The sequence below is a fragment of the Miscanthus floridulus genome, chromosome 10 (assembly GCF_019320115.1).
Source record: "Miscanthus floridulus cultivar M001 chromosome 10, ASM1932011v1, whole genome shotgun sequence".
Taxonomy (NCBI): domain Eukaryota; kingdom Viridiplantae; phylum Streptophyta; class Magnoliopsida; order Poales; family Poaceae; genus Miscanthus; species Miscanthus floridulus.
This window is the reverse complement of record NC_089589.1, coordinates 54,884,953-54,910,477: the sequence shown is the minus strand read 5'-3', so window position 1 is coordinate 54,910,477 and position 25,525 is coordinate 54,884,953. Positions and strand designations below refer to the sequence as shown.

The 25,525-nt window shown below is 44.3% G+C and overlaps 1 pseudogene; it reads left to right on the top strand.

Moving 5' to 3' along the window:
• Positions 1-17,787, top strand: part of LOC136488662 (uncharacterized) — a 44,364-nt pseudogene extending 26,577 nt beyond the window's left edge.
• Positions 17,788-25,525: the final 7,738 nt, after the last annotated feature.

The following is a 25,525-nucleotide window of genomic DNA, read 5'->3' as shown; positions in this document are numbered from 1 at the left end:
GCACAAAAGCATTACCGCAACGATGATGTTCTGGCTAGCCCATGCGAACTGTGGGGGGGGGGGTCATTCCCCTCGTTCATGATGTCACGCTGGACCTAGCGGGCGCGACCCCGAGCGTCGCTTGCCGGGTCACATGCATGGGGCGCAACTATAACACCTCGGGTGTTAGCCTTGCATAACTTGACTTGCATAACATAAGCATGATCATCAAGCATTCATAAACAAGCATTTACAATTGAAACATTTGATTAAAACATATGCAACATTCTTATTATTTCATGTTTCCATGTGTATGTGCATATGATCATGAGTGTAAACATGTAGATGATTGTGTGACCTTGCAAATAGCTTAAACATGTTTAGAATATCATCATGAACAACTTTGGTATTTATGGCTAGGGCTAATTAGGTCATTATGTCATAGTTTAAGTATGTACCATCTTTTGAATGTAGTTTGTTTGACCAAGTTTGAACTAGGTGTTAGAGACCTTGCATGGAGGAGATCACTAAAGCAAAGTTGTAGTATTTGACATAAGGAACAACTTTTATTTTTGGGTCATTGACTGATTTAGCTTCTAACATGCTTGAATTGGTCCCACAAAAATCAGAAGAATCAAGATTTCAACACTTAACAAAATTTTTCTAAGTCTTGTTCACTGACAGTCTGACAGCCTGACTTTGGAATGAAATAACTCGAGTTTGGTTGAGTGTTGGAGCATGATCCTTTAATAACAATTGGAGATGGTACTTAGGGCTACAAATTTCGTTTAAAAATCATTCACTGAATCACCCTGTATCGACGGCAAATTCAACTCGAAATCACGTCGTCAGGCTCGGTTTTGGCTTAACTGACGAACTGAATGGAGAGCTTCAGTGGCCAACCGGTTCAGACCTTGGTCGCTGCGTGGACGCGAGGTTGGCCATGTGTCGCCGGCGCCCTGCTCAATGCGGCAGAGCCTGGCCAGAGAGCACGTTTAAGTCGCCTGCGCTCGCCCGCTCCATCCCGCGCTCCATTTTTCCTTTCCCGGCTCCTCCTTCCTCACCGTTGCGATAGCCGAGCTCGGCCCGCGCCTCCACCGTCGCCATAGCAGCAACAAGCCTCGCTGAGCCACCCATTTGTCACCACAGTAGCACGACCAGCTCCCTAGCAACCCACTGCCTCCTCCCGTGCCCGCTGATAGCACTTGGTAAGCGACAGCGCCGTGCGCAAGCTCGCCGAAGCCCCGCCGCCAACTCCGTCGTCGTGGCCACGCCGCCATAGTCCACTTCTCGCTATGCTAGTTGGTGCGCTAGGTTCGCCTGAGTCCATAGAAGCTTGTCCATAGTTTGATAAGTTGCATGATAGGGATGATGTTTGCTGTAAAAATGGTTAATAACAAAGTTGTGGATAATTTGATAAGCTTTCCAGAAAGTCTAGGATCACTGTATTTGGATTAGTAGAACTCCAGTTATGAGTGAGACAAGTAGCTACTGTTTTGTGGTATAATCGATGCATTGTGGAAGTAGATAATTAAATAATCAAGAAGAGATATGCATGTACTCAATGAACATGATGCACTTGTTAACATATATGCATTCGTAATGCTTATGCCATATTCATGCATCTAGGATCGGAGGAAGAGATAACATTGCTGGAATTTGAAGAAGCAGAGGAAGGGGACCAGCAGGAGAATCCGCAAGCCGTAGCTCCCGAAGGCATGGAGCAGAATCCTGAAGAGCTTCCGGAGTGTCCTGACCATCGCCCTACTTCCTTTCTGCGAGGCAAGCCTTGGAGCATTCTAAGTCTCCCGGTATTTTACAAATGATTACTTAAGTACTTATGATTGATGCGTTAGGTTATAAGAGTTGAATGGAACCACTTGATGCATACAAATTCCTTGTCCAGATATTACACCTTTAACCGGTATAGGTCTAGGATCGAATATATGCTTAGCCATGCTTAGACCAATAGAAGTTGGGTGATGTCCTGTCACCTGTGAGATATAGGTGGATACCGGAGCACGGTTGGCTATATCTGCTATCGTGGAACAGAACCATGGGGTAAAAGTAAATTGAGACCGGGCGGGATATCGATAGAGAAGCAACAAGGCATGGAGGTCTTGGATGTGGATCTATCCCCGTCTGTGTTGATCAAGGACCGTACCGTTGTTGGAACTTCTAACAAGATTGAACGCATGCCTCTCACTTAGCTGGCCGGATAACTCGTTCCGACCGCGAAGCCGAGTAATTCAACTCAGGTCGGGACCCGTTCTCTTGTGCGCTCCTTTCGGGGAACGATCAGACTGAGCCCATGGGCAGGCTTGGCCGGAACATCCTAGCATCTAGTGTTCCAGATTGTGCGACGTGGTACAAACCCGCGAAATGTGTACCTGAGTTGTATCAAATGTGACCTAAGGCAATCATGGCTGGTAGACCTAGGTTTGTGTTAGGAATAAATTCCCAGCTGATTGAAATCGATTCGAATCGCCGTCTCTCCCGGATAGTGAGAAACTTGACTAGCTCCAACATCATAGTAACTGTGTTATGGAACATGATGATTCGGATGAATATGGAATTACAATACCTGCTATGGTTACTATTGTATGCTTTTAAATGATATACCACATGTTTGACACAGGATAGCTGCTAATCTAGAAATGAATAGTTATAGTTAACTTGATAAAGAAATTGTGACTGTACAATGAGTCAATAGCCTTTATGCAAAATGTTGTCGAGTTACGTCCACTTATACAGCCTTGCATAATCCTTGGAGTCATTTTATTTCTGGTTCATGACGGGTAAGTCTAGCTGAGTATCTTCTCGTACTCAGGGTTTTATTTCCCATTGTTGCAGATGGCACTGTGTATCATGGTTATTGCAAGAGTTGCTTCTATCCTGCCGTGGATGAGGAGTAAGCCTTGGGCAGGCTTCTTTATTAATCCCTATCTTTGCTTTTGTGGACCATGATCCTACTTGGCACCGTATCAAACTATGTTGGAAACCTTATTTTCGAACTTAATTGCTTCCGCTTTATTCTATCAAACTCGGTCTGTAATAACTTTTATTCGTACTCTGATGATGAAATGTATCTGTAAACTTTATGTAATTTGTGGCATGTATGTTGAATCATGTACGATCTTGGTTGTTGTAAATCGTTTATCGAGACCCGTCATGGTACTCGACGGACTACCGGGTTTATATGGGTTCAAGAATGACAGTGTGACCGCTTGCTGGCTGCCATTGTACTTGTACTCTTATAAATTGGTCGGTTCTGCGACAGCTGGTATCAGAGCAAGATTCAACGTTAATTGTCACAAGTGTATTTAAAACAAAAGTTTTTGTTTTCCAAAAACCCTTCTCTAGCAACTAATAGTTATATAATAGGTATTTGAAATCTAAAGTGTGCCAATGATCACTTTCCTTATGCCCAAATTAAGGACTATTAGGTGGCTATTTAAGTACTAACATGGGGGTTTTTACTTCGTCGTCCATACGGCGTGCTATTGTATGGATGCCATTCACTTGAGTGGTAATGTATGGATCAAATGCCTCTACGCCAAGGTAAGATGATGAGTGTATGACCGCAAGATGTGAGCGTGCGGTCGGGGAGAGTTAGTTTTGGTATGGCTATGTATGCATGCTTGCATGTGTATATGGTACGTATTTAATTGTGGGTTTAAATTATTGTCGGGTAGATTGATACGGAAGTATATGTATGGGTATACATATATGGAAGTATTTATAATTATATTCTGCATATTTCATTCTGGGTTTAGGGCTGAAATGAAATCTTATGCAGGTACACTAACAATGAAACATGTAGCTCGACTAGTTACGCTATTTATGAGAGAACGTATGTATGCCACCGTGTCTACCGGTAGAAATTTTTTTTCCTAAGTTTGTGAGGATGTATGGAACGAGCATGCATCATGATAATTACCATTCACATAACTATATTGTTCCTCCCCTTATAAAATTCTTACTCAGTTATGTAACTCTTATCCATTACGGCATTGTCTTACCAAGTGGTACATGTTAATGGTGCAGATGGCACGCACAAAGCAGACCGCTCGCAAGTCCACAGGAGGCAGAGCTCCCAGTCGTCAGCTTGCTCCACGTACCCATCAACGTCACACGTTTCTTGGAGAGTTTGGGATGCCTACACTCTTGTGGAGAGTGCTCAGCTATGTAGGCTATCCTAATGGAATGGAGCCCCGCTACTTCTAGGCGAATGAGCAGTTGGGAGAAGGTCGCTTGGTTACTGTGGAGGCCATTGTTCGTCCCCAAGGTGACGATTCTGAGTGGATAGGCTGGTGTTATGAGTCAACTGGCAGGACTGCTGAAGAAGTAGCTGGCAGGGCAACCTTTGGGATACTGAGGGATGTCATGGATCATTTTCCTCAGGAGCTAGCAGCTGCTTTGGTTGGAGTCTTTCCGAGAGGCAACCCCTCCACTGACTCATGGCAGCAGGCAAGAGGAAGACCCTTGGAGATTGGTGCAGCAGAAGGGCAGAACAGTGATAACCCTGCCATGAGCGCCATGTTTGCAGTAATGAGAGTGTTAGACAGAGTAGAAGGTAGTCTCAGACGTGTGTCTGGTGCTCTTGGTCATGCCCACGAGGACTGACATCAGCTTCAGAGAGAGCACGACGCCGAGATTGAGAGGCTCAATGTAGATATGGCTTAGTTAACTCACCAAAGGAATGCAGCCTGGTCCAGAGAAGATGTTTTGAGAGCTCGAAAGTTTGAGCTGGAGCAGCAGCTGGCCAATGCGGAAGAATACAACGATAACCTACATGAAGAGGTTCATCTGCTGAATAATCAGCTCCACCCTTATGTTCCGCCTAAAGCCACAGAAATGGATCTAGAAGAGGACGAGGAAGAAGAAGAAGTGGAGCCTGAAGAAGAAGTGGAGCCTGAAGAAGGAGATGATCCTATCTCTGACCTCGATAGTGATCATGATGAGGATTAGATCGCTTAGTACTTAGTGGATGGGCTAATGTATCACCTTTATTCATGTAATGGACCTATAGTTCGAATTTGGCATTAGTAATTCGACTATCATGTAATGTTGTTAATCGCACGTTTGGTTGGACATCAATGCAATTCTAGTCTTTTGTTGGTAATCACGATTTAAATTTGCATGCGTTATGAGCGCAATAAGTGGTCAAATTGGGGATGTCATGTTGCGAGAATGAATTGTTATGCCTCTGTTTTTATTGTGAGTTTGAGAATTTTCTCCAGTAATTTCAGTTTGGCATGAGTACCTCATTCATCTGCAATCTCTTGACGTCAACCAATAATCGCTTATTGTTGCAACTTCGTAGATGACGCGCACCCGTGCTGGAGCTGGTGGCAGCCAGGATGGCAACCATGATGACTTACCACCACCGCTGCCGCCATCCGCTCAGGAGTTCTTTACCTAGTTTTTGGGGAGCCAAAGGACAATGGAAGAAGCTTTGCGTCTCATCGTGCAAAACACCGCCCGTGGCCACCCACATCAACCAGGGGCCGAGCCAAATCAACATAGTACATTCAAGGAATTTCTGGATACGAAGCCTCCAATCTTCAAGGTGGCTGAGGAACCACTGCAGGCCGACGAGTGGCTCAACACCATTGAGCAAAAATTTCATCTGTTGAGGGTCACAGAGCATCTGAAAGCTGAGTATGCTTCTCATCAGCTGCAAGGACCAGCAGGGATCTGGTGGACACATTTCCTGTCATCTTTGCCTGCTAATGCGCGAGTGACCTGGGAACAGTTCAAGCTGGCTTTTAGGGGACACCATATTCCCCCGGGCCTAATGCGCATGAAAGCGGCTGAATTTATGAGGCTCACTCAAGGAACAAAGTCACTCACAGAATATATGCATGCATTCAACAACTTGTCCAGATATGCTCCAAGTTTTGTGGATACTGAGGAGAAAAAGATAGAGAGTTTCAAGCGAGGTTTGGGTACCAAACTTATGAAGACCATGGCCAATTCTAGGTGTGCCACATACAATGAGTTTATTAGTGATGCCTTGACCCAAGAAAACCACAATAACATGCATGCAGTTGCTAAGGGTCGCAAGAGGGCATATGAGGCCAGTGCCTTCGGATCTTTCTAGTCAAAAGCGCCTATCATAGCTAGGCCACAATTTCGTCCACCTACACCCAAGTTTAGGCCTCCACCACCTAAAGCTCAGAATAATAGGCCACAGAAACCATTCTATAAGGCGTTCACTATTGCCTTACCAAAAGGAAATGGCAGTTAGGACAGCTCCACCAGATTCAGAAGTAATCAACCATGTTTCAACTGCAACCAACAGGGTCATTTGTCCAAGGAATGCCCCCACCCCAAGAAGAATAGCAACCCAAACTAGAACAATCAAAGGTAGGCGAATGCCAGGGCATGTCAGGGACACGTGCATTATACCGCTGTGGAGGAAGTGCCCGCCAGAGAAGTTGTCATGGTTGGTTTATTTCTCATCAACAAGCATCCCGCTGTTGTTTTATTTGATTCGGGGGCTTCTCATTCATTTATGAGTCAAGCATTTGCATCTAGACATGATCAAGAAATAATTGAAGTAAGTAAAGGGGGTTATAACATAAGTTCAGCAAGGGGTACTGTTACTACCAAAAAGATAGTAAAAAATGTACTCATCTCTATACAAGGGAGGGAGTACACCACGGATTTGATAATATTGCCCGGGTTGTCGATAAGTGTAATCTTAGGCATGAATTGGATGAAGGATCATGGTGTTCTTATTGACACTAGCACCCGCACTATTATGTTGAGAGAACCCACGGGAGGGAATGCTTTTCTAGTACCACTCTCCCGCGATTTCGAACCCCAACATTTAGCATGTGCTATCCAAACCACCACACTTTGTGAGATTCCAGTGGTTTGTGGGTTTCCATATGTATTTCTAGAAGAATTACTAGGCTTACCACCTGATAGGGACATGGAATTTAAGATCGAGTTAGTGCCAGGTACGGCACCCATATCTAGAAGGCCCTACAGAATGCCACCCAATGAGTTAGCGGAACTTAAGGTTCAATTGCAAGATCTATTGGACAAGGGTCTTATCCAACCTAGCTCATCTCCGTAGGGATGTCCAGCCTTGTTTGTGAAAAAGAAGGACAAGTCACTAAGAATGTGTGTAGATTACAGACCACTCAACGCTGTGACCATCAAGAACAAATATCCATTGCCCCGCATCGACATCTTGTTCGATCAGCTAGCGAAGGCAAAGGTATTCTCCAAAATTGATTTGAGATCAGGTTACCATCAGATAAAGATCAGACTAGAGGATATACCTAAAACTGCTTTCTCTACTAGGTACGGCTTATACGAGTATTTGGTTATGTCTTTCGGACTAACAAATGCTCCAGCCTACTTCATGTACCTGATGAACTCGGTATTCATGCCCATACTCAACAAGTTCGTGGTCATGTTTATCGATGATATATTGATTTATTCAGAAAATGAGTCAGATCATGAAGAGCATCTGAGGATTGTCCTATCCAGATTGAGGGAGCATAAGCTATATGCCAAGTTTAGCAAGTGTGAATTTTGGATGAGCAAAGTACCTTTCTTAGGTCACATTTTATCAAGAGATGGAATCTCAGTAGACCCATCAAAGGTACAAGAGGTCATGGATTGGAAAGCCCCAACTTTGGTTCATGAAGTTCGGAGTTTTCTAGGGTTAGCAGGATACTATCGTTGGTTTATTCTAGATTTCTCAAAGATAGCTAAGCCTATGACCAGACTACTTCAGAAAGATGAGAAGTACAAATGGACACCAGAATGTGAAGCAGCTTTTCACACCCTCAGAACTTTGTTGACTACAACACCTGTGCTAGCACAACCAGACATTGAAAAGCCTTTTGATGTATTTTGTGATGCATCGGGAATAGGCTTGGGATGTGTGCTTATGCAAGAAGGAAGAGTTATTGCATATGCTTCTCGGCAATTGAGGAAACATGAAGTCAACTACCCTACACATGATTTGGAACTTGTAGCCGTTGTTCATGCATTAAAGATATGGAGATATTACTTGTTGGGCAATGTATGTCATATCTATACTGACCACAAAAGTCTCAAGTATATCTTTACCCAACCAGAGCTAAACATGAGACAACGAAGATGGTTAGAGCTAATTAAGGACTACAATTTAGAAGTGTATTACCATCTGGGTAAAGCAAATGTAGTAGCCGATGCACTCAGTCGAAAGTCCCATTGCAATACTGTGGAAGCATTATTGGAAGATGGATTCAACTTGTTACATCCTGTTGTACTACACAATATCACGATCAGTTGTTCACTTGAGAGCAAAATCATAGAACTACAGTAGACAGATGTAGGAATAATTCACATCAAGAGAAAAATGCAAGAGCAAGAAACCAAACATATTAGATTGGACGAAAGAGGTGTATTATGGTTTGAGGACCGACTAGTGGTACTAAAAGACCGTGAGCTAAGGAATCAAATTTTAGATGAAGCTCACTCATCCAAATTGTCCATCCATCCAGGTAGTAGTAAGATGTACCAAGATTTGAAAACCCATTTTTGGTGGACTAAGATGAAGAAAGAGATCGTAGCCTATGTCGCTAGGTGCGATAACTGCAGTAGAGTAAAAGCTATCAATATGAAATCTACTGGATTACTCCAGCCATTGCCTATTCCAGGATGGAAATGGGAGGAAATCAGCATGGACTTTATCACAGGTCTTCCAATGACACCACAAGGTCATGATTCGATATGGGTCATTGTAGATCATCTCACCAAGTCAGCACATTTTGTACTAGTTCACACCACATATCACGTGGGGAAATACTCTGAGATATATGTTTCCTAGATCGTGAGACTGCATGGAGTACCCAGGACTATAATCTCAGATCAAGGACCACAGTTCATCGCTCGTTTCTGGGAGCACTTGCACCATGCTTTGGGAACCAAGCTAATCAGAAGTTTGGCATATCATCCGCAAACTTCAGGACAGACAGAGCGAGTGAACCAAATCCTAGAAGATTTACTTAGAGCTTGTGTTATATCTTCAAAAGGTTCATGGGAGAAATGGTTACCTTTAGCTGAATTCTCCAATAACAACAGTTATCAAGCGAGTATCAAGATGGCTCCATTTTAAGCCTTATATGGCAGGAAATGTAGAACTCCATTGAATTGGATTGAGCCCGGTGAAAGGAGATACTTTGGTATTGACTTTGTCAATGAAGCCGAAGAGCAAGTACGTATCATCCAACAACATATGAAGGCAGCTCAATCAAGACAAAAGAGTTATGCCGATAGAAGAAGAAGACCACTGATTTTTGAAGTGGGTGACTATGTATACTTGAGAGTATCACCCATGAAAGGTGTGAAAAGATTTGGGATGAAAAAGAAGCTTTCGCCAAGATATGTAGGGCCATATAAAATTTTGGAACGAAAAGGAAATGTTGCGTATAAGTTACAGCTTCCACCAGAAATGAGTGCAATATTTGATGTGTTCCATGTTTCTCAATTGAAGAAATGTCTTCGAGTACCTGAAGAAGCTATTGCACCCACCAACGTGCAGCTTCAATCGGATTTGACCTATGAAGAAAAGCCAATTCGAGTATTAGAGGAGATGGAGAGAGTAACACGGAGTAAGATTATTAAGTTCTATAAGATGGTGTGGAACAATCACAGTGAACAAGATGCTACATGGGAGAGAGAAGATTATTTATGAGAAGTTTATCCCGCCTTTTTCCAAGAATGGTAGGTCTTGCAAATCTCGGGATGAGATTTTTATAAGGGGGAGGGGCTATAACACCTCGGGTGTTAGCCTTGCATAACTTGACTTGCATAACATAAGCATGATCATCAAGCATTCATAAACAAGCATTTACAATTGAAACATTTGATTGAAACATATGCAACATTCTTATTATTTCATGTTTCCATGTGTATGTGCATATGATCATGAGTGTAAACATGTAGATGATTGTGTGACCTTGCAAATAGCTTAAACATGTTTAGAATATCATCATGAACAACTTTGGTATTTATGGCTAGGGCTAATTAGGTCATTATGTCATAGTTTAAGTATGTACCATCTTTTGAATGTAGTTTGTTTGACCAAGTTTGAACTAGGTGTTAGAGACCTTGCATGGAGGAGATCACTAAAGCAAAGTTGTAGTATTTGACATAAGCAACAACTTTTATTTTTGGGTCATTGACTGATTTAGCTTCTAACATGCTTGAATTAGTCCCACAAAAATCAGAAGAATCAAGATTTCAACACTTAACAAAATTTTTCTAAGTCTCGTTCACTGACAGTTTGACAGCCTGACTTTGGAATGAAATAACTCAAGTTTGGTTGAGTGTTGGAGCATGATCCTTTAATAACAATTGGAGATGGTACTTAGGGCTACAATTTTTGTTTAAAAATCATTCACTGAATCACCCTGTATCGACGGCAAATTCAACTCGAAATCACGTCGTCAGGCTCGGTTTTGGCTTAACTGACGAACTGAATGGAGAGCTTCAGTGGCCGACCGGTTCAGACCTTGGCCACCGTGTGGACGCGAGGTTGGCCACGCGTCACCGGCACCCTACCCAGCGCGGCAGAGCCTGGCTAGAGAGCGCATTTAAGTCGCTTGCGCTCACCCGCTCCATCCCGCGCTCCATTTTTCCTTTCCTGGCTCCTCCTTCCTCGCCGTTGCGACAGCCGAGCTCGGCCCGTGCCTCCGCCATCGCCATAGCAGCGCCAAGCCTCGCTGAGCCGCCCATTCGTCACCGCAGCAGCACCACCAGCTCCCTAGCAACCCACTGCCTCCTCCCGTGCCCGCTGATAGCACTTGGTAAGCGACAGCGCTGTGCGCAAGCTCACCGGAGCCCCGCCGCCAACTCCGTCATCGTGGCCACGCCGCCACAGTCCACCTCTCGCTACGCTAGTTGGTGCGCTAGGTTCGCCTGAGTCCATAGAAGCTTGTCTGTGCCTGTTCTTGCTTCGCCGTGGCCTCCACCGGCGTACCACCGTTGTCCCGCCTCGCCGATTCGCCATGGCCACCGCCGTCGTCACTGGCGTCGACCATAGGGCCGGCCAAGTGGTGCGATAGATGCGCTAGGTCGAGTAGGTCACTAGGTGATGATGTCACCACCGGCAACCTCGCCGTCGGTGAGCTTTGGCCACACCACCATCTCGTAGCGCCGCTGCTCTATTCGTGTTTCACTGGCGTGTGGGGTCCTCTGTCAGGCGGGTCCCACCGGTCAGCGACAGGAGTAGAATAGGCTAGTTCATTTAAATCCAGATCTGGTGTTGTTTTGTAATTTTTGTATCTTCAGTTTGGTAGCTTCTAAAATTGTGAAATAAATTTGTTAGTGTTCCTTAGGAAGTGTAGTATTTAGGAAAAATATGTTCTTGACTTTTGCAGTAGAAATTGTTGGAGATTTAAATAGAAATTTGAAATGTGCTTTTGAATGCATGCAAATTTGTTTATTTTATATCTAGAGTTCCTGTGCTCCAAAAATTATGAAATTTTTGTGGTAAGCTATTCTTGTCATATATAAACTCTGGTAAAAATTTGAGGATCAGTGCATGTGTAGATTTATAGTTATAGATTTTTCTTTTATGAATAGTTAATCCTTGTATGAATTTTTATAAATTATTTATGTATCCAAAATTCATGAAATTTGTTGGAGGCAATCCTAGTACCATATGTATGCTAAGAAAAATAGGAAATCTGTTGCTTGACACGTTTCAATAGGGTTTTCCATTTATGCTATTTCAAGCCTTGCTGCCTTGCCATTTTTGTATAGGATGTTCTACTTGGCAAAATGGCATGAAACGTTTACAGTAGTCCTTTGATAGCATTAGTAAGGCACTGTAAATTTTTGAGAAATTATGAAGTACATCTGGTATATGTTTATTATTTAACCTAGATATCTAAATAAAATAATAAAGACATTTAAATAAATAGTTTGGGCTTTACCATTATATTATCTTAAAAGTATTTGGTATGCTTAAACTGTTGGTAGACTTTATGTTATCAAACTTTGAGTGATTACATGAAGTAGAAGTATTGTTGATTAAAATGCAAATGTAAAAGGATTTCCGGATAGATTCTATAGTTTGATAAGTTGCATGATAGGGATGATGTTTGCTGTAAAAATTGTTAATAACAAAGTTGTAGATAATTTGATAAGCTTTCCAGAAAGTCTATGATCACTGTATTTGGATTAGTAGAACTCCAGTTATGAGTGAGACAAGTAGCTACTATTTTGTGGTATAATCGATGCATTGTGGGAGTAGATAATTAAATAATCGAGAAGAGATATGCACCTACTCAATGAACATGATGCACTTGTTAACATATATGCATTCGTAATGCTTATGCCATATTCATGCATCTAGGATCGGAGGAAGAGATAATGTTGCTGGAATTCGAAGAAGCAGAGGAAGGGGACCAGCAGGAGAATCCGCAAGCCGCAGCTCCCGAAGGTGTGGAGCAGAATCCTGAAGAGCTTCCGGAGTGTCCTGACCACCGCCCTAGTTCCTTTCTGTGAGGCAAGCCCCGAAGCATTCTAAGTCTTCCAGTATTTTATAAATGATTACTTAAGTACTTATGATTGATGCGTTAGGTTATAAGAGTTGAATGGAACCACTTGATGCATACAAATTCCTTGTCCAGATATTATACCTTTAACCGGTATAGGTCCAGGATCGAATATATGCTTAGCCATGCTTAGACCGGTAGAAGTCGGGTGATGTCCTGTCACCTGCGAGATATAGGTGGATACCAGAGCACGGTTGGCTATATCTACTATCGTGGATCAGAACCATGGGGTAAAAGTAAATGGAGACCGGGCGGGATATCGATAGAGAAGCAACAAGGCATGGAGGTCTTGGGTGTGGATCTATCCCTGTCTGTGTTGATCAAAGACCGTACCATTGTTGGAACTTCTGACAAGATTGAACGCATGCCTCTCACTTAGCTGGCCAGATAACTCATTCTGACCACAAAGCCGAGTAATTCAACTCAGGCCGGGACCTGTTCTGTTGTGCGCTCCTTCTAGGGAACGATCAGACTGAGCCCAAGGGCAGGCTTGGCCTGAACATCCTAGCATCTGATGTTCTAGATTGTGCGGCGTGGTATGGCCCTGTGAAATGTGTACTTGAGTTATATCAAAGGTGACCTAAGGCTATCGTGGCTGGTAGACCTAGGTTTGTGTTAGGAATAAATTCCCAGCTGGTTGAAATCGATTCAAATTGCTGTCTCTCCTGGATAGTGAGAAACTTGACTTGCTCCAACATCGTAGTAACTGTGTTATGGAACATGATGGTTCGGATGAATATGGAAATACAATACGTGCTATGGTTACTATTGTATGCTTTTAAATGATATACCACATGTTTGGCACAGGATAGCTGCTAATCTAGAAATGGATAGTTATAGTTAACTTGATAAAGAAATTGTGACTGTACAATGAGTCAATAGCCTTTATGCAAAATGTTGTCGAGTTATGTCCACTTATATAGCCTTGCATAATCCTTGGAGTCATTTTATTTCTGGTTCATGATGGGTAAGTCTAGCTGAGTACCTTCTCGTACTCAGGGTTTTATTTCCCATTATTGTAGATGACACTGTGTATCATGGTTATTGCAAGAGTTGCTTCTATCCTGCTATGGATGAGGAGTAAGCCTTGGGCAGGCTTCTTTATTAATCCCTATCTTTGCTTTTGTGGACCGTGATCCTACTTGGCACTGTATCAAACTATGTTGGAAACCTTATTTTCGAACTTAATTGCTTCCGCTTTATTCTATCAAACTCGGTCTGTAATAACTTTTATTCGTACTCTGATGATGAAATGCATCTGTGAACTTTATGTAATTTGTGGCATGTATGTTGAATCATGTACGATCTTGGTTGTTGTAAATCGTTTATCGAGACCCGTCGTGGTACTCGACGGACTACCGGGTTTATATGGGTTCAAGTATGACAGTGCGACCGCTTGCGGGCTGCCATTGTACTTGTACTCTTATAAATTGGTCGGTTCTACGACAGCAACGTGCTGCACCGAGCGCGCCGGCGTAGGCGGCGACAGGTTCTACCGCCGTTGTTGTAGCTCCTTAGCGTGCCCTTGTGCAAGCGCGAGGGCCCCCACGCGCGAGTCTGGAGGGGTGTGAGCCTACACAGATTCCGCAACCACCAGTGGCTGCCTTGGAGCATCCACCATAGCGCACTCCCATGATGGATGGTGGATAGGTGCCACATCGCCGATGCTAGAGCCGTCACTTTCGACCTCGTCATCCAAGAGTTCGTGGAAAGTGGTGGGAGCATAGCTCACCATTCCCACGAATTCGGATGTGAGAGGGGGCGGCGCCAGCGTCCCTCAGAGCCCCCCGAGCGCACACGTCCACGTGGGATGCGAGGCCACAGGGTAACTAGTCATACGGTGTTTGCGGTGCGGACAATATGGTCATTTCGGATAATCGGCGAGAGATACTAAATAGAGAGTAAATAATAGTATGTACATTACTCACAGCGGGGTTTGTGCAGAGAGTTTGCTCGGAATGAAGTGCATGCGCCTCGTTGTTGAAGTCGTCATGCGTCCTGGAGCCAATGGAGGATGCCCCTCCGACGGGCGCTGGAACAAGTGCCTCCTCGCGGAGGTGTAGTACGCCGAGCCGGTCGACGACGAAGTCTAGGCTTCCGAAGAGGAAGGCCTAGGATGGCTCGAAGACGGGTAGAACCCACATCCCAATAGGTGGGAGTGCAGGAAACTCCAGTGAGCCGAAGCAAGTCATATCGCTTGAGCCCGCCATGGCGAAGGTGGCGGAAAAGTGGGCCATCCGATGACCAAAAACTGTTGAATGTATAGTGTATTCCCCACGGATAGCGCCAACTATCGGTGCAGAAAGTGTCCAACACGTAAATATTTATAGTTTTGTTGTACGTTGTTTCAGCTCAATGACACAGGGTTTATACTGATTCAGGCAACGTGCCCTACGCCCAGTTTGAGTTGGTCGGTGACTATTCCTGAGCCCAGGTGCTCGAAATTTGCTGTGGAGTTACAAACGGAAGAGAGAAAGATGGGGGTACAAGAGGTCCCATCGGACTCTAGTCTGAAGGGCTGAGGGTGATAGGTGCCCCGCTATGTGCTAAGTGTTCGAGCATGTGTTCGGTATAACTTTAGAGTGTCTAAAGTTACAAAGGGTGAATCAACATATGTGAACTGATCGATCTGAATCAATTGAGTCTCTTTTGGGAGAGAGCGCATCCTCTTTTATAGATGAAGGGAATGGCCTTACAAGTGAGAGGGAGAGAGTGCGTATGTTACTAAGTCTTGTTGCCCACGCCGGTGGGTACAAGATGATGGTAGAAGCCCATAATACTATTTATTGTCAGATGTACGTGGGAAGTTGCGTTGTCTTCTTCCGGTATGGCAGACGTCGGTGCCTGCCATACTGTTGATGCCTAGAGGCACGTAGGGGGTTTTACCATGTTTGCCTGGTGTGGTAAATGCCGGCGCCCACAATACTGTTGATGCCTAGAGGCATGTGGGGGGAGCCTTACCGCATTTGTTTGGTATGGGAGTTTATGGCGCCCACAACACTATTGGGAAAATGTCGGCGCCTACAACACTACTTGGGTTCTGTCTTGCTAGGGAGTCCGCAGGGTACGGTCCTTGTTATTGCGGTTGACTTGAGTGCCCTGCCTTACATTCTTCGTCTGTTTCCTGATCCTTACCGAGCGGGCGTCCCCGGTCGGCTGGTCCTAGTCGGCTCTGATTGCGCTAGTCGGTGAGGAGCTGTAAGCAGGAGTTCGGCGCATTTCTGGTCGGAGAAGCGGGTCGGAGTCAGAAGTGGTGTTCTGTCCAGGCCTTCCGGTCGGAGAGGCCGTCCGGAGGTGGGCCGGTGACGGAAACAAGCGTTGTTCCTCCTTCGTGAGGCCTTCCGGTCGGAGAGGCAGGCCGGAGTCAGAAGCGGGCGCCGTTCCTCCTCAGCCAGACCTTTCGGTCGGAGATTGGATTGTCCTTCTGGCCTGTCGTTTAGGTGTTTGAGCTGGCCAAAGAGTTACGCGTCGTTTGTAATGTTGTCTGCTAGGCCAAGCCTTTGCTTGGAAAGCCGGTCCATGAGGGACCCCGGGTTTACGAACCCGATAATTAGTCAAATGTGTTAAATAGTATATCTTTTATAATTCTAACCCGTGAGAGAGCACGGACTGATGGACTAGCTAAACTAATTTTTAATATGACAATTGAAGTATATAGTACAAAGCAACCACGAAGAAGCAAGATAAGTAATCGTTGGTGCCCCGAGAGCATGGCTGGTTCAGCTTCGTGATACTTCGTCGCTGAGGTCATCTCCAGCTTCGATGGGACCTATACCTCTACAAGTGCTGGGTCAGCGTAATCCCTTCCGCTGCGGCTGCCGTCTTCAGTTGTGTACTCGAGTGTTTTGAGCGCAATTTTGTATTTGGCTTGATATTCTTTACTGCAGGAACATGTGGCTACCAGTTGGAGAACATGTATATAAAATATAGAATAATTATTTCCTAATCTACTCTATCATTCACTGCATAGTGTGATATGCTATTTAGACGCTGCTTTTTTCTTCCATCTAGTTTGCAAAATTGCTTTTGTTGCAGCATTTGGCGTCCCTTGTTCTAGTTTATTGTTGCTTGCCTAGCTAAACATGTGTCCATGTCAATTTCTACAAGGCAATTGAGTAAAAATTGTGCAGTTTCTAATAGCTGTAGTTTTGTACATGCATGAAACAAATTTTTGAATGGTGATTACACCTAGGCCAATTGGAAGACAAGGTAACTTATGACAATCAATTTTGTTAGGGCACATGTGTGCCACATCATCTAACAAGTCACTTGCCATGTCATCTATGCCATGTTATCGTCCATGTGCCAAAGCCTTTTGTATTATTATACATTTTCTATGACGATATAATGATTGTGAGTGTCATAATTATTTTCGATGAAATTTTGATCATTGCCAAATGTATGATTTTTTGTCTTGTCATAGAAGGTATTTAGAGAGACATCTTTTGTGACAATAGTTTTTCTTCACACAGGGACGTCACATCGTGGATTAGGTACTGTGAGTAAAGTAACCCTATATGTTAATGACTATATTTCATCATCACAAAAGGGCACATATATATTTTGTAATCACAAAAGTACATCTTTGTTGCATTTCCTTGGAGTAAATGGGCCACATTGCATTAAGAGCAAGTTAACCAAATACATCTTTATTTAGTGATATTGCCGAAACAAGAAATTAGTCATGGGACAACATTATTATTTAAGTAGCACCACTCGGCTTGCGGGGAGTTGGAGTTAGGGATCTTGGTGGTGCCGTAAATTGAGCAGCAACACTGGTCAGTAAAAGGAGGATGCCTACTGCAAAAGGCAGATCTGTACTTGTGTTTTCCAAACCACCCTTGGCATAGTCCAATATAACAATTTCTAGGGACACATTCTTGTTGTAGCTCATGACAGAGCCAATCATCTGCCATTGCCGTCGCACAGGGGCACCGGCGAGACGCCGTCGCCGCGCACAGGCGCTATAGCACAGGCGCTGTTGCCGCACAGGAGAGCCGCCGCCGTTGCCGCACATGGGCGCGGCCGAGCTGCCGCCGCCGCGCACACGCGCGCGAGCCACCTCCGCGCAGGCGACCAGCAGCCGCGGCCGCGCGCGTCGCTGCCGCTGGGGCTGGGTACAGCCGCGTCCGCGCCTGTCGCGCTCGCAACAGCGCCGCAGGGCCGAGGAGGCGTGCCGCCGTGCCAGTCTCTTTTTCCAATGCGGCATTCTCTCTTAGACGCAGCTCGGTGAGTTCTTGTCTTCGGTGAGGTGACCGAACTGCGCGCTGGCTGTCTTCTCGGCGCGGACGGCTTGGTGATGCGCCTCGTACAGCAGCTGATTTCAGGTATCAGTCCATCAATGGCCGCATGTAGGTCGCATGCTTCCTCTGTGACCGCTTGTCGAGGACCATGGACGTGCAGTGCTCAAAGCTGCTGGTCAGTGACTTTGCGTTTGTTCAGCTGCTGCACGGCAGCACGGGCCGAACAATGGCACGCGGACGAGCAAGCCATGGCCACTAGAGAGGAAGAGAGAGGTGAGACATGGAAGATAGAGCTGACGTGTGGGCCTATATACACTTTTGGATGAATATGAGACCCAAATAGAGTTTAAAGACTAGAATGACACACTTTCTGTGTTCAAGGACCGGAGTGACACATCTGCACAAGTTCGAGGACCGGCCATGAACTTTACTCTACTTAAATCTATTGGTCAATTATTCCTTTCTCTATATAAAGTGTGCAGTTCAATTTTAGCCACGGTTTATGCAGCTCCTAGCTCCCTGTCGTCATGCACTCATGCACATAACTTAAATTCAGAGCAAGTAGCAGAACTAGATGTTGTAGTATATTTGAAGGGACTTTGATGCTTTTTGGGGGACTTAAATGTAATAGCTCGCTCTCTCTCTGTCTCTCTCTACATGAACCTTAAATATATTTCATTCTATGCTTAAATACAAAGATATGTATTGCCTTTTGCTTGTTTGTTGCATTACGAAACATCCCATAGCGTTAGCACGGGCAATATACTAGTATATTGTAATCACAAAAGTACATCTTTGTTGCATTTCCTTCGAGTAAATGGGCCACATTGCATTCAAGAGCAAGTTAGCCAAATACATCTTTATTTAGTAATATTGCTGAAACAAGAAATTAGTCATGGGACAACATTATTATTTAAGTAGCACTGCTCGGCTTGCGGGGACTTGGAGTTAGGGATCTTGGTGGTGCGGTAAATTGAGCAGCAACACTGGTCAGGAAAAGGAGGATGCCTACTGCAAAAGGCAGATCTGTACTTATGTTTTCGAAACCACCCTTGTCATAGTTCAATATAACAATTTCTAGGGACACAATCTTGTTGTAGCTCATGACAGAGCCAATCATCTGCAAACTGTTAGTTAGTGTATTTTGTCAACTTAATATATTGCATATCAAAAAGTGTGTATGTACCTTCGGGGTGATATGGTGTTGATTGTATAATCATAACAAACATAAGAATAGTTATAAGGCATACATTCCCCATTGTGCCACATTTAGAGGCCACCATATGATTGAGGAAAAAAACAGCTTGCAAATGTGCTTCTGCTTCAATGTGGTCCTTGACAGGCTCCTTAGATGGTATTTATATAGAGGCATGGACAACTGATATAATAAATGTCCTGTTTCTCCTCACCTATATTAATGTCTGCATATCTTAGTGGTATGTTTTGTAATCTTCATAGATTCAAATAAATACGACCATATCCAGCTTACATATATACTATTGAGTAGTCCTCTTTATTATCACCTTGAATCACATTCCCTTCGGTGTCATTAACTGCTTTTAAATCAGTTCAACATGGTCTAAAACTATTCCAGAACGAATCATTCATGTTGGCCTTAACTCATGTTTCATTGTGAAATGAACTTCATAATGGCTTGGGATGATTATATTTTCTCCATGCCGCATGTGAGCAATGTAGAAATATGTTCTTGCTAATTTAGTAGTTTTTTTTGCAATCATCACTTTAAGAAAAAAATGGCACAGATGTGAATCATTTAGGAAGGAAGTTGGTGTGTGTTAGCATCAGTTATGCTAACCTACTTATACTGCAACTACATAGTAATGTTGTAGCACTTCTTACCTAATTAAGTGTATTCCAAGGTTTATGTCGAACATATGGAAAAAAAACAAAAGAGAATTTTGTATAAGGTTAAATATGGTAGCTTCCTCTGTCAACTAGAGTAGGAGAGCACTGTGAGAAGGAAAAATGGCCTGAAATCACATGAAGCTCACAGATTGCAGCTTAGGTCTTCCTGGTATTTTGACATCACAAAGAAAAAAAAACTTTTAGGAAGGGTTGACTGGACACTTCCGAAGGGACTGTGAACCTAAGAGGGGAGATGAATTAGGTTTTCTAAAAACTAATTGCCTCTAAAGACTACTTATCAAAACCATTGCAACATATTATCTAAATGTGCACCACGGTTTTGCTAAGTCTCTTGTTATCTCTACCGCAAAATATTTATGCAACCTCGCTTCCAATCATATTAACTAGCCTAGCAAGCTAAACTAGAAAGGTAAGCACACAATCGAGATACACAATATAAATACGAAAACTTCAAGGTAGAGAATGCAAAGTCCCGTTGACAACAGTGATTTTTTCGAGGTATCAAGAAGCTCACGCTTCCACCTAGTCCTTTGTTGGATTCCCTCGCAAAGGCCAAGCTCCCAATCGGATAACTCTATGGAGTCTGTGGCCCTTCTCCATATGCAAGTGCATCTCTGCTAGGCCTTCTCTTGGACCGCTTTGCTGCCTCCACTATTGTGTTTCTGGCCAAAATGTCGTGGGTCACATGTTCCCAAAGTATAAGCTAGGGGGACACACTACAAACACATGGTTAGTGTGATCTTGCAAGATTACAAAGCCTCCAGTGTACAAGTATGATGCGTGCAAGCATCGGGTGGCAAGAAGTATGCAAACGTCACTAAGCACTAAGCCTAGGCATCGAGGAAAGCGTCAATGCGGTGGTCTAACTAGCCTAAGCACTATGCTGATCATCCAATATTTCCTTAAGCACTTTTGGTGGCTAGACCACTTGGGAAGCGCCTCAACACTCCTACAACTTGAGCACACTCCAACACACACCAAGTGGCGAGCTGTAGCTTTATGCAGGGCATATCAAAAAGTTCTGATGCACACCTGCCAGACCATCTACTGGTGCCACATGTACTTTGCCATTTGAATCACTACTAGAAATATCCACTTCTATGACAAAAATCTTAATAACGAATCTGAAATTGTCATAAAAATTGCTTTTTATGATGAAAATTTCGGTTTCGTCATAGATCATCGGCGACGATCCTCGAACCCCCTTATCTATGATGAAATTGGGTATCCTAACAAAAAAACATCATAGAACAACACAGGGTTTCATCACATATCACTCGCGTGACTGTTCCTGCTCATCTACGACGATCTTATTCAGAACTGTGACGAATAAGGCTTCATCATTGAACTAATTATTGATCTGTGACGAACAATATTCGATCTGTAACGATGGCGCTTCGTCATAGATCTCCACACAACACTTTCTCCATCCAATGTGTACCTGTGGAACCTGCAGTTAATCATCCGTGACACTTGTAATTTGTCATAAAAGTCTCTGCTCGATCCTTTCTCCATGCGACGTGTACCTATGGGACCCTTCTCCATCCAACCTGTGGGACTCGATGGCTTACGTGTCACGTGTACTTGTGGGGCCTTTTTCCATCTCCATCTGACTTGTGGGACCTGACGGCTTGTGTGTCACTTGTGCTTGTGACTCTTCCTCCATCTGATTTATGGGACCCAACGACACCTTTTTCCATCTCCATCCGACCTGTGGGACCCAACGGCTTGCGTGTCACGTGTATGACTTGTGGGACACGATGACACCTTTCTCTATCTCCATCCAACCTGTGGGCCTAACAGCTTGCATGTCACGTGTACCTGTAGGACCCTTGTCCATCTCCATCTGACCTGTGGGACCCGATGGCTTGCATGTCACTTGTGGACCCTTTCTTCATCCAACCTATGTGTGGCAGAACCGCCCAAAATAACATGCTTTTGGAGGTGCTCGTCTTCCACTAGACACTAAGCACCCTGAAAGATAGCTACATCGGACAGTTTTGTAGAGCACACCCCATGGGAGAACTCGAATCAATCCATGTTTTACCTCTAGAATCCAATAATGAGTATGAGCTTACAATACTTAGTCTATTTCATACAATAAGAGTTCTTAGAAATTATTTATTACAATACCAGGGTTCAGAGTGCGATAATTAAACAACGGAATGAAAATAAACATCTAGCGGAAACGATACAAGGATCCATCTATGCCCACCAGAAGAATCCTCCACATAAGAGCTACTCCTCAAGCTACACCTGTAATAGGGTAAAATAAACCCTGACTACACAATGTACTCGCAGGACTTACCTGACTAGTGGGAATAGTTTCCCGACTCCAAGGGGTATGATAGGCAATATGGGTTTGCTGTTTTCTTTTTGTTTGCAAAAAGCATTACTAGAAGTACATCCTTAAGATCAAGTTTAATTAGTAGTCATGATTACTTCATTAGCTAACCATTCTAGGTAAGCACCTATTCTACTTTCAAGCAAGGGTTGAGCAATCAGAACCAATTTACCACCTTTCATATTCCAGTTCTTACTATGGTGCTAGATGATAGCCAAGTCGTACCGTCTCACAGAAATGGTGATTCATGAACCAATGTATCCCAGCTGGGTACCCTGAAACACACACCCCGTTTGTACCCCAGGTACAAACAAGACCAACCCATTCTACTCCTATCATGGGGTCTAGGTCCCCATCCAAGCTTGGACTCCAAGCCCCCACACTTGAGACCTGGTCTCAATATGGTGCTTAGACCTCCACCTTTCACCACCTCCAATCAATCGGTCCAAAAAGAGCCAAAACCCACGATAAGAGCGTAACAATCTTCCTGCTCCCATAAGCAAGTATGTGCTCAGGATAATAAGTCTGTGATCTGACTACCATCCACAGCAACAGACGGTCCTCAATCGACACAGATAGGGAAAATAGTGTAACCAAGCTAAGCCCCGTGGTCGTGGGACACAACTCATTACACCCACCAATTCCATACCATATCCCTACCCGGTCTCCATTTTCTATTCATCATTTTATTATGAGAGTAATAATAATCACCTATTGTGAGCAACGGTAGGTTACTCACGCTACCAATAACATTAGCATAGTAGCTACTCGAACCTGCACTAGTAAGACTCATAGGATAGATATATCTATGCATGTGGTTTCTATAAAATTCCTATAACGTAAATGCACATCACATATATAGATATAGTGATTATCAAAAATAAGGGTTATGCACTAGGGCTTGCCTTGGGCAGGCATGGTGTCAACTGCGTCAGTTAGTGGTGGCTCCAAAACCTCCTCCTGCATGAGAATCTCCTCCTCGTACTCCGCGACGATCTCCTCAAACTCATGCTCACCGGTGGTCACGATCTCCGCCAACTCATTCTCTATATGCGTGCGATGATGATGATGAAACGATTTAGTATTTAGGCAACAACAACTTTTCAAATACGAACACATATGCCATACTAACAAACTAGCTCTAATGACTAAGATACTAAGCTAACCATTAGCTCTATCAAATCAAGTGTCAAGCTCACCTTAACAAGTGCTTAATTTTTTAAATCAATGTTATGCTCTTATCCATATTAAAGGTTTAATGGATATGTAGCTGCCCTAATAAACAAGCTATATTGGGGCTACAAAAATTATAGTAACCACATAATCATACAATGAAGCTACTGTAAAAATTTTAGGATCAAAGCTATCACCAATTTACCACAAAAATTCCTACAATAATTACCCTAATAATATTAACACTTTCAAATGATTTAATAGCCCTTAGTATCAACATAGATATGCATGATCTATCTATACTACTAGATAGATCACAATTTTAGGAACCTAATAAAATTTGTTTCACAATTTTTGGACACCTACATGAATTTATATCAATTATACAAATATAGCTCAAAAATTGAAATGGAAAAAACTATTACTAATTCCTAAGAAAAAGAAAAAATGGATTCAACCACGCGGCCCACCTATAGGTGGCCCGCACGGACGAGGCCCACGTGCGAGATGGCCCATGGTGGGGGAGCTCGTGCGCGCTAGTGCTTTTGCAAAAGAGCCCTCGAACGTCTCCCGAACTACACCTAAGTCCTAACAGTATTTCCTCCTCTCTCTGATGAATTCATTTAACCCCCTGAGTTTTCACCCTCGGGCAACTCTATGCATGGCAGCACGGTGAGCAATGACACAGGGTTGCTATGCTAGCCACCTAGGACCTATGCGGACCCATCAAGCGGGTCAATTGCCATCCCTGACCTAAACTACTATGCTGGGTGGCGGTGAGGGGTGGCAGGGCTCACTGGTGGGGGTCACAGTGACGCGTGGCCATCCATGATGGCGGTGTGACCATTCTGGTGAACTAGGGCAGCTATAGACCTAACCATCTCGCTAGTGAGCATCAGGATCTTACCGTCGACTCAGCCGAATTGACAGTTGGAAGTAGAGGATGGCGGAGGAGGGTTGGCTGCATGCGGCCAAGCCATGTGGTGGCACACTATGGCGGACATGGCCACATCCATGGCACCGGGGTAGTGGTAGCGGTTCAGCTGATGAGCGTAGGGTAAAGAAGGTGTCAAAGCAGAGCTAATGGTGCAGCTGGACTGGCCTCTCATGGCTCCGTTGGGGAGTTGCCACCCGCGTTGGACGAGCGCGGCCTTAATGGCCCAACGGTGGGGAAGTGGCCAAATTGTGGCTTGGCCGGGCTCAACTCAAGGAGGGATGGGGAAGGGTGGCTAGGTGGCTTAATGGCGAGGCTGTGGACAAGTTGAATTGAGTTGAGGTAATCTCTCTCTAGTGAATTTCATGGGCGCGGCTCTGACGATAGAGAAACCAGGGAGGAGGGTAGGTCAGAGCTCTGGTCGTCCTCGCCTTGGCGGCAAGTGGCAGGCCAGACCTGAGACAGCACCTACATGCTCACTACGAGACAACATAGCCAGAAAACATGCGCGCGCATAGGCAGTTGGGGAGCGCGGCATGTGCGGCCACAGCGCCATTAAGGCGAGGCGACGACGTAAGGTAGCAGGGAGCCAGCCCACGTCCGCATGGTGACAAGGCGAGCAATAGCAACACAGCACGGTGCCACAATGGCAGCAGCAGTAGTACCGCGCCACAGCGGCCAGAGGTGGCTAGTGGCCCACGGCTGGCCAGCCAGGTGGCCAGTGGTAGGCGCGGTGGCTAGCAACACGGTAGCAAGGTGGGCCAATAGCACAGTGGCTAGCAGTGGCCAAGCCATAGTCAGGCCTCGGCCAGCCAACACACGGTAGCGCGCTTGCACACAGGCGGCCAAACATGGCGATATCATGCTCCCGACCATGGTGATCGTGCCCACCCGGCCAACCGGCCCAAGATGATGTTCGTGCACGTATTTTAAAGCATTTGCCAAAACTAAATCGATTTGATTGAGGCTCGACCACCTAAACCATGCTAAAGAGGGTACATCAAACTACCATACTGAACAAAAACATAGCACTGACCTTTAGCTAAAATTTCCAAAATTAATTCACCAACATAGCCTTGTCACACTGTTTTCAAACTTAAAGATTTCTAGTTCCATTTCTAAGCTGTTAGACATACTAGCTAGCAATATTATTTTTCTATAGCAAGAGTTGCATTGTCATCTATAAAGTTTGTACTTCAAACCTTATTTAGGTGTCACATACATGTTCTATAATACTTTTGCTTAATAAAAATTGGTATTCAACCCTACTTGATATACATGAGCTATTGAATCAACTTTCATTTAACATTTTTATTAGTCATTTTAGGTTACAAGAAATAGATCTACACACTTTGTCACATGCTTTATCACATAAACATGATGCTCATGA